We start from the raw sequence: 10890 nt of genomic DNA, 5'->3' as shown, positions 1-10890 counted from the left end.
CTCAGACAGTTAAGCATCCAACTCTTGGTTTGGGCTCAGGTCATGATCCTGCAGTTTGTTAGTTTGGACCCCAAGTTGGGCTCTGTGCTGTCAGTGTGGAGCCTGCTTGAGATTCTCTTTCCCCCCGCTTCCTCTCTGCCCCTCCCCCCCCGTCTCTCAAAATAAATAAATAAACTTAAAAAAAAAAGCATGGTCCAAAAAAAAAAAAAAAAAAAGAAAAGGAAAAGGAACAACAACAACAAAAAAAAACCCAGACAAAAAACTGTAAGCCTAATTCCAAAGAAAAAGAAAGAATGAAAGAAGAAAAAGAAAAAAAAAAATAGAAGCTTGATCCAAAAAATGAGAAAAGGAAACAAAGAAATAAAAGAACAAAGAACTATAAGCCTGATTAGAGAGAGAGAGAGAGAGAGAGAGAGAGAGAGAGAGAGAGAGAGAGAGAAAGCCTGGTTCTATTTCCACCAGAACTGAAGTCAATGCTTTGGAGCACTCTATGATCAGTAGACTTGGTATATATGGGGGGCCTGTGTGCCTTGTGTCCTCTGGGGGAGAGGCCCAATGTGCTGGCTCACAGACCTGCCCTAGTAAAGATGCAGCTACAGGGCACAGAGGGGCAGGGTTTGGTATAAGCAGCTTCAGCCTCCCCTGGGAGCACAGCGTTGCTTGCTGGTGAGTGGCAGAATCTGGCATCACCCCACCCTCTCATCCCCAGGGAGGAAAGCCCACGCCTGCGGCTGTTCAGGTAGCCCTCACAGATGAGTGGACAATCTCCCCTCCTGTGTCCCAGGCTTCCATTAGATTCCTGCCCTCAACACTTCTGCGCTGGGCCATTGACCCGCCTGGTGCCACAGCTCTCCTGTGTTTTATTTCTGGCACATGGCCAGGATTCAAAACTCCAAATCTTAAAGGGACTGGCAAAGCCTGGACCCACTCCCCTCCTCCAGAGGAGAGCCTCACAGTGTTGTGCCTGGTGTCGTTCTGTCCCAGAAAAGCAGTTACACAGCCATCCCCAGTTGCCTGGGGAATATGGTGAAGCACAGTGAAGAGCTGTGACCAGGCTATCCGCCTTCGGCATGAACCTCTGTCCCCAGTTGAACGGCTGCTCAAAGGCATCAGCCAGGTCTTTTGTCCTTGGAGGGGCAATATAACCTCTTCCAAATGTAGTCCAGGAAGGGGAGAATTTTCTCCCACTGCAATCCAGGAGATCCATGCACTACTCTGTCTGACGTCTGCTCCCAGGTCTCTGCCTTCCTTCTCCCCAGGAGCATCACTGTCTGTCTGGATTGACTCGGGTGAATGGTGGGGACTTCCAAAACCTCAGAATTTCAGCTCCACTGTTTGCATAAACTTGCAATAGTCAATTTTTAAAAAATTGGGCTATTTGTATTTTTCTTACTAAGTTCTAAGAGCTATTTATAAACATTAGATACAAGTCCTTTGTCAAATACATGACTTGCAGATATTTTATTCTCATTTGTGGCTTGCCTTTTCATTTTTGTAACTTTTTTAGCTTTTAAAAATCTTTTAATTTTGAAATAACTCACAGGAAGTTGCAAAAATAGTACGGCGACTCTCATTGATCCTTCCCCCACCTTCCACTAATGGTGCCATGTTGTGTAATTGCAGTATAGTGTTGAACTAAGAAAACTGACATGACATAGTACTGTTATTTAGACTATGGACCTTATTCTATATTTATTGGTTTTTATATGCCCTAATTTGTGTGTGTGTGTGTGTGTGTGTGTGTGTGTGTGTGTAGTTCTGTGAAATTTGATCTCTTATATGGCTTTGTAACCACCACCACCGTCAACATACGGAACAGTTCCGTCACCATGAAAAAATCCCCTTGTATTATCCTGTAGAGTTGCTTTTATTTCCAAAACTCCTGCCCCTGTCCTTTAGTGACCATTAATCCGTCCTTTGTTGCTATGGTTTGGTTATTTCCAAAATGTTGTGTGGTGTCATACAGAAAATGAAATCATATGGCATGAACCCTTTTGATATTGACATTTTCCCACTAAGCAGAATTCCCTTGAGATCCATCTAAGTCGTGTGTATTAATGGTTACTTTTTATTGCTGTGTACTAGCCCATTGTGTGGATGCACCAGAGACTTCTTTTTTTAAGTTTTTATTTATTTATTTTGAGAGACAGAGAGAGTGGGCAGGGGAGGGGCAGAGAGAGAAAGGGTGATAGTGGATCTGATGTGGGATCTGTGCTGACAGCAGAGAGCTTGATGTGGGGCTCAAACTCACGAACTGTGAGATCGTGACCAGAGCCGAAGTCGGATGCTTAACTGACTAAGCCACCAAGGTGCGCCCCCCCGCCCCGCCCCACAGAGATTGTCTTTTTAACCATTCACTCACTGAAAGGCATTGGGTTGTTGTCATGTTTTGGCTATTATGAATAAAGTTGGATGGCCACTTGTGTATAGGTTTTTGGGTAAAACATAAGTTTTCATTTTATGGGGGATAAATTTCAAGAATGCAATTGCTAGGTTGTTTTGCAAGTGCATTTTTAGGCTTATTAAAAAAAGAACCATCAAACTATTTTCCAGACTGTACCAGACTGTACAAAATGGCTGTACCATTTTACATTCCCATCAGAAATGTACGAGAAATGATTTCTTTGCTTCCTCGCTGGCATTTGATAGTATCACTATTTTTAATTTTAGCTATTCTAAACTAATAGTGTAGTGATAGCTCGTTTTGGATATCATCCTCTCAGCTTATTTCATGGAACAAAAATGTTAATTTTGATGAAGTTCAATTTACTCAGTTTTCTTTGTGCTTTTAGTGTCATGTCTCAGGACACTTTGCTTTGCTCTAGGTCCTGAAAATTTTCTGCTATGTTTTTCTTAATATTTTAAAATAGTTTTACATTTTATATTTAAACCCATGTCCACTTAGAGTTAATTTTTTAATAAGGCATGAGACTTAGGTCGATGTTCACGTTTTTGCCAATGGATGTCCAGTTGCCCTGGCATCATGTGTTGAAAAGCATATACTTTCTCCATTGAACTAATATGTGCCTTTGTAAAAATATCACTTGGGTGAATTTGTGTGAATCTACTTAGGGTTCCATATTTCTGGAGCAGTCTATGTTCTTCCACTGTGGTTTTGTAGTGTGTGTGTGTGTGTGTGTGTGTGTGTGTGTGTGTGTATGCCCCTTTCAATAACACAGTTATTTTGTGTGTGTGTGTGTGTGTGTATGCCCCTTTCAATAGCACAGTTATTTACTGTAGTTATACAGTTAGTTTTAACATCAGTTCAGGTGGTTCCTTTCTATTTTTCTTTTTCAAAATAGTTTTAGCTATTTTAGTTCTTTTAACCATCCATTTACATTTAAAAACTATCTTATCTACAAAATATCTACAAACACATTTTTTTTGGCATTTTGACAGAATTGAATTAATCTATTTTGATAGATCAAGTATATAAATTTGGGGAGGATTGGCATCTTTATTATGTGAATGTTCCAATCCATGAACATAGAATGTCTCTCCATTTATTTAAAGCTTCTTTGACTTCTGTCATCAATGTTTTGTAATTTACAGCATAAAGTTTTATGTATGTTTTGTAACATTTGTAGGTAAATGTTTAACGTTTTGAATGGATTGTAAATGGTTTTGTGTTTTGAACTCTGGTTTTCACTTTTTTGTTCCTAGGATATAGAAATACAATTGATTTATGTTTGTTCATCTTGTATCTTGCAACCTTGCTAAAATCACTTGTTCTAGGAATTTTATTTTTAAAAGATGACTTAAGATTTTCTATGTAGATAATCATGTTGTTTGCAAATGGGGACAGTTTTATTTCTTCCTCTCTCATATGTGCACAATTTTATTGCATTTTTTGCTTTGTTGTCCTGGTTAGGATTTCTAGTACTATGTTGCATAAGACTTGTGAGAACCATGTTCCTGATCTTAAGGGAAAAGTATTCAATCTTTTACTGTTAAATATGATATTGGCTGTAAGACTCTTTTTGTAGGTGCTTTTTATCAAGTTGAGGAATTTCCTCTTTATTTCTAGTTTTCTGAGAGCTTTTGTCATGAATGGATAGTGAATTTTGTAAAATTCTTTTTCTACATCAATTGATATAATCATGTGTGTTTTCTTTTTTAGCCTTCTGATACAGTGTATTATATTGCTTGCTTTCAAATATTGAACCAGCCTGTATCCCTTGAATAAATCCCAGTTAAGCATGGCACATAATTTTTTAAAAATATTTCTCAACTACGTTTGCTAATAGTTTGTTTAGGAGTTTTATATTTAAGTTCATGAGACATATTGACCTATAGTTTTCTTTTTTTAAAAAAATATGGTCTTTGGTTTTGGTTTCAGGGCCTCATAAAATGAGTTAGGAAATGTTCCCTTCTCTTCTATTTTCTGGAAGAGATTGCCTGGAATTGGTGCTAATTCTTTAAATGTTGAATGATGAATGTCTCCAGGGAAACTATCAGGGTATGGAGATTTCTTTTTTGGAAGTGATTATAGATTCAACTTCTTTAATAAACATAGGATATATTCGGGTTATCTATTTCATTCTGGGCATGGTTTGATAGTTTGTGACTCTCTAGGAATTGGCACATTTCATCTAAGTTGTTGAATTTATGTGGATAGAGTTTTCATAATATTTCCTTTTTATACTTTTAATGGCTGCAGCATCTATATTGATATCCCCCCTTTCATTCCTAATATTGGTAACTTGTGTCTTTTCTCTTTCTATTTTTATCAATTTTATTCAATATTTATCAATTTAATTGATCTTTTCAAAAGCTGCTTTTTTTCCTCTATTTTTTCCTATTTTCAGTTTCATTGATTTCTGCTCTTATTTTTATTATTTCCTTCCATCTTCTTGCTTTGGGTTTTTTCCCTCTTCTTTTCCTAGTTTCTTAAGGAGGGAACTTAGATTACTAATATGAACCTTTTCTCTTTTCTAATATAAGCATTTAGCACTATGTATTTCCCTCTCAGTACTGCTTTAGACATATCCCACCAATTCAGATATGTTGTGTTTTTTTTATGTTTATTTAATTATTTTGAGAGAAAGAGAGAGAGAGAGGGAGAGGGAGGGGCAGAGAGGGAGAGACAGAATTCTAAGCAGGCTCTATGCTGTCAGTGTGGAGCCCAAAGTGGGGTTCTGTCTCACGATTGTGAGATCATGACCTGAGCCAAAATCAAAAATAGGATGCTTGACTGACTGATCCAGGTGCGCTGATAAGTTGTGTTTTCATTTTCATTCAGTTTTATGTGTTTTTTTATTTCGTTTGATGCTTCCTCTTTGATTCATGAGTTATATACAAGTGTGTAGTTCAGTTACCAAGTGTTTGAAGATTTTCCTGTTATTGATTTCTACTTTAACTCTATTATGGCCAGGAATATACTCCATATGATTTCAATTTTTAAAAATTGTTAAGGTTTGCTCTATGACCCAGGAAATGGTCTATCTTGGTGAATATTCCATGGACACTTGAAGATCATGTATATTCTGTTGTTGGCTAGAATGTCCTATAAATGTCAATTAAATTCTGTTGGTCAGCTCTTCCATATCTTTACTGATTGCCTATCTTGTTGTTCCATCCATTGTAGAGACTGGAGTGTTCAAGTCCCCAGCTATGGCTGTGGATTTGTCTACTTTTTCTTTTAGCTTCATGTATTTTGAGGGTCTGTTGTTTGGTGCACATATATTTAAGATTATGATGTCTTTCCAGTGGAGCGATTCTTTTATCTTGTAATATTTTTCTTTGCCATGAAAAATTTTTTCTTTGAAATTTATTCTATGTGATATTAACATATAACCACTCCTGCTATTTTTAAAAATAATATTTGAAGGATGTATCTTTTTCTACTCATTAACTTTCAACCTATCTATAGATAAGTTTGAAATGAGTATCTTATAGATAGCATGTAGTTGGGTTGTGTTTTTTATAATCCACTTTGCCAATCTGTCTTTTAATTGGTATATTTAAACCATTTACATTTAAAGTAATTGTTGCTATGTTAGGGCTTAGGCCTTTCACAATATTATTTGTTTTGTGTTCGTTTCCTTCGTTTTTTATTCCTTTGCTTTTCTTTTCTTGCCTTCCTGTGGGTTACCTGAGCATTTTTTAGAATTCCGTCTTGATTTACTTATATGAATATGATTTTTAAACCTTAGTTCAAATAAAGAAGCTCAAAGGAGGTGATTGTTATGCACATATCCAAATTAGAGATTTAGGGATCATCAGTATTTCCAATATTTTCAATATTTCTTATATTTTTCTATTTGTTCCTTTTGTTTCTTGTTCATCTCTGTTCCTTTTTTCATGCTTGCCTCTGGGTTACTTGAACATTCTGGGGGACCTATGTTATGACTTCTTTGTAGTTTTTTTGAGTGCGTCTCTGTGTATACTTCTATTTTAGGGGTTGCTCCAGGTCTGACAATATACATACACAACCAATTAGACTACTCTTACCAGCATTTTACTGATGCTGAGAAAGTATAGAAAACTTACTTCCATTTAAGTACTTTTAATTTCTCCACTTTTAAAATATAGTTGTTGTAAGTATTTCCTCTCTATGTATCGAGCATCACGTCAGCTCATGTTAAAATTTTTACTTCAACCATCAAACACAATTTGAAAAACTTATGAGGAGAAGGATATTTACCCTTATTTTTTATGCATTTCATTGTTCTTTCTTTTTTCTTTTTGATGTTTCAAAATTCTTTCTGTTATCATTTCCTTTCTGTTTGGAGAATGACCTTAGTCATTTTTAGAAGTAGGTCCACTGGTGACAAATTCTTGTAAGCATTTCTCTGCCTAAGAGTGACTCCTTCATTTCTAATGGATATATTATCTGCATGTAGTTTGGCATTGACAATTCTTTTCTGTCAGCACTTGAAAAATGTCATGTCATTCCCTTTGGTCTCCTTGGATTCAGATAAGAAATTTGCTGTCATTTGAAGTGTTTTTCTTTAGACAATGAATTATTTCTTTCTAGCCACTGTCAGGATTTTTTTTGTCTTTAGTTTTCAGAAGTTTGATTATGATATGTCTTGGGTGGATTTATTTAGGTTTGCTCTTTTGGACTTATTCACTTCTTGAATGAATAGGTTTATGCTTTTCACCAAATTTTGGAAATATTCAACCATTATGTCTTCAAATATATATGTATATATATTTTTTTGTTCCACACTTTCTCTTCTCTTCTTGGAACATTAACGACACAAATGTTAGACTTTTGTTATTACCCCATAGGTCTCTGAGGCTCTCTGTTCATTTTTTCCCCCATCTATTCTCTCTTTGTTGGTCAGACTGAATCAATTCTATTGATCGACAGATCAGTATTCTTTCATATCTTATCTCCAGTCTATTATTGAGCCCATCCAATGATTTTTTAATTTTGATTATTTGATTTTTTAATTCTATAATTCCTCTATGGTTCTTTTTATATTTTCTATTTCTTTACTCAGATTTTTTATTTTTATGTGTTTCAAAAATATTCGTGATTGCTTATTGAAGCATTCTTATGATGGTTGCTTCAAAATCTTTGCCAGATAATTCCAACATTTGAGTCCATCTCAGTATTAGCATTCGTTGATTGTCTTTTCCCCTTCTAGTTGTGATTTTCCTGGTACTTGGTATGATGAGTGATTTTAAAAATTAAAAAATTATTTTATTTTATTTTATATTTTAGAGAGAGAGAGAGAGCAAGCAGAGGAGAGGGGGAGAGGCGGGAGAGGGGGAGAGGGAGAATCTCAAGCAGGCTCTATGCTCAGTGTTGAGCCTGATGCTGGGCTCAATCCCACGATCTCTGAACTGAAGTAAAGGGTCAGATGCTCAACCAACTGAGCCACCAGGTGCCCCTGATGAGTGATTTTTTACTGTATTCTGGACATTGTGAGTATTATGTCCTGAGACTCTGGATCATATTGAAATAATCTATTTTAGCAAATAGTCATTCTGTTTAGGTTAGTGTGATGGTCTTGGCCTACTTTTGTGGGCTGTGGTTCCAATGACAATTTCATTTCTGAGTCCTTGCAATGCTATTCTGGTCTACTTTGTATGTATGCTATTCAAAGGCTGCTCTGAAAAACCTGGGTCAACCAGCTGTCTGCACAAAATATCCTATACAGGTTTAGAGAATCCCTTTCCCCAGTTCTGTTCTCTCAAAAATCCTCCCACCATTCTCTAGCTTGGAGAGTGAGGGGCATTTCCTGCCACTGCTAGGTCCAAGCTTCCCATGTTTTCCACTGACACTACCCACAGAGGAGGAATCTCTAGGGCTTCAGCCACTGCTGAATCATGGGTGGAAGTGAGACCCCCCTTGGTTAACACAGCCAGCAGTGGGGGAGGAAAATGCCCTAGGTTATCTGCTGTTGCTGTGCTGCCATAAACTATTTGCTACCCCAGAGTGAGGGATTTCAGTCCAGAATCACCACTCAGTCTGCTGGTGCCACACCTGGAGGGGAGGAAAACATTCTATCCAGGGTCACAGATGTTAGTGGGCAGGGAGAAGTCTCTCTATTCCTTCTCCACTGACTGACCTGTCGACAGGGCAGCAAAGTACTGTCTCTGGACTGGCCAGGGCTCTCTGCTACCATTCAGTCACCAACCTGCCTTCCATCTTTCAGAGTCCTTGTTTTGGACTGTTTGTGTCTTCCTCCAAATTCATATGTTCAAGTCCTAATTCCTGGTGTGATGGTATTTGGAGGTGTGATGGTATCCGGGAGGTGATTAAGATGGGGTCATGAAGCTGGAGCCCCCCGATGGGATAAATGCCCTTATACAACTGGGAGGACAACAACTCTCCTTCTCCTCATAAGGATGCACTGAGGAAAGACCATGTAAGAATGCATCAAGAAGGCAGCTGTTGGGGCGCCTGGGTGGCTAATTCGGTTAAGCAGCCGACCTCGGCTTAGGTCATTATCTCGTGGTCTGTGAGTTCGAGTCCTGCGTCTGGCTCTTTGCTGACAGCTCAGAGCCTAGAACCTGCTTCAGATTTTGTGTCTCCCTCTCTCTGACCCTCCTCTGCTCATGCTGTCTCTCTTTCAAAAATAAACATTAAAAAAATTTTAAAAAGAAGAAGAAGAAGAAGAAGAAGAAGAAGAAGAAAAGACAGCTCTCTGCAACCAGGAAGAGGGCTCTCAGCAGACACTGAATCTGCTGGCACCTTGATGTTGGTCTTCCCAGCCTCCAGAACTGTGAGAAATAAAAGTCTGTTGTTTAAGCTACCAGTCTGTGGTATTCCGCTGTGGCCCTCTGAGCTGACTGCAACACCCCTCTTGTGATTGTCAGCTGTGTTACATCCAGGTTTTTAGGTGTACGTGGTGGAAGGAATTGGGAGAAATAGTGTCTATGAAGTTTCATTGACAGAGTAGAAGTTTTTGATTTTTATAAAATCAGATTTATGGATTTTTTTTCCTGTTATAGTACATGCTCTCTGTGTCATATTTAAGGCATTTTTGGCAAACCCAAGATTACTGTATTGCTGCATAATAAATAACCCCCAAACTTAGTGGCTTAAAACAATAAACATTTGTTATTTTCACAAGGGTCAGGAGTTTGGGAACACCTTGGCTGGGTAGTTGTGGCTCAGTCTCTCATGAGGGTGCAATCATCTTAAGGCTTGATGAAGTAAATATCTATTTCTAAACTCACTCATGTGATTGAAGGCAGGCCTTCCGTTCCTCACCATATGGACCTCTCTCCTCACAGCAGACATGCTGCCCTCTCCATAGAGCAACCTCATGACATGCAGGTGGCTTTCCCCAGAATGAATATGGGGAGAGAGACAGATACAGAGGGATGATGGAGAGGGGGAGAACCCAAGATGGAAACTGTAGTCTTTTAATTGCCTAATCTTGGAAGTGACATTTTATCACTTCTGCCATATCTGTTTGCTAGAGGTGATTAAGTCTGTCCACATTCAGGGCGAGGGGGATTAAACTCCACATCTTGACAAAAGGAAGATCAGAGAGTTTGTGAACATCTCTCCTTAAAAAATATGTTTTGAGAGGGGAGAGGGACAGAGAGAAAGGGTGACCTAGGATCTGAAGCAGGCTCTACACTGACAACAGAGAGCCTGATGTGGGGCTCGAACTCACAGACCGTGAGATCATAACCTGAGCCCAAGTCAGATGCTCAATTGACTGAACCACCCATGTGCCCCTGTGAACATTTCTTTAAAACCAACATGACCACTAAATTTTTCTTCTGTTTTCTTCTACAAGTTTTACACATTTAGCTCATACACCTACGATCCATTCCAAGTTAATTTTTGTATATGGTGTGAGGTATTGAGTCCTTCCCCTCCTCTGCCCTCCCCTTCCCTCCCTTCTCCTCCTCTTCCCTCCCCTCCTCCTCAGCCTTCTTCTTCTTCTTCTTCTTCTCCTCCTCCTCCTCCTCCTCCTCCTTTGTGTATAAGGTTATTTGTTGAAAATGATGATCTTTTCTCCATAGAATTGCCTTAGCGTCTTTGTTGATAATTAACTGACTGTATATTTGTGGGTCTATTTTGTTGCATTTAGCTATGTGTCTGTCTTCACACCCATATCACACTGTGTCAATTTCTGTGGCTTTCTGAAATCAAGTAGTGTAAGTTCTTTTAGTTCTTCTTCAGAGACATTTTGGCTATTTTAGGTCCTTTGAATTTCCACATAAATTTTAGAATCAGTTTGTCAATTGCTACAAAAAATCTTGCTGGGATTTTGATTAGGATTTCATTAATCTTTGATCAATCTGGGGAGAACTGACATCTTTACGATAATGAGTCTTCAAACCATGAACACAGCTTATCTCTCCATTTGTGTAAGTCTTCTTTAATTTATCTCAGCAATGTTTTGTGGTTTATGGTATACGGGTCTTGCACATTTTTTGTCATATTGGTGGGGACTGGAGGCACCGAAGAGC

The sequence above is a fragment of the Acinonyx jubatus genome, chromosome C1, assembly GCF_027475565.1.
Source record: "Acinonyx jubatus isolate Ajub_Pintada_27869175 chromosome C1, VMU_Ajub_asm_v1.0, whole genome shotgun sequence".
NCBI classification, from domain to species: domain Eukaryota; kingdom Metazoa; phylum Chordata; class Mammalia; order Carnivora; family Felidae; genus Acinonyx; species Acinonyx jubatus.
Note: the sequence above shows the minus strand (reverse complement) of the source record.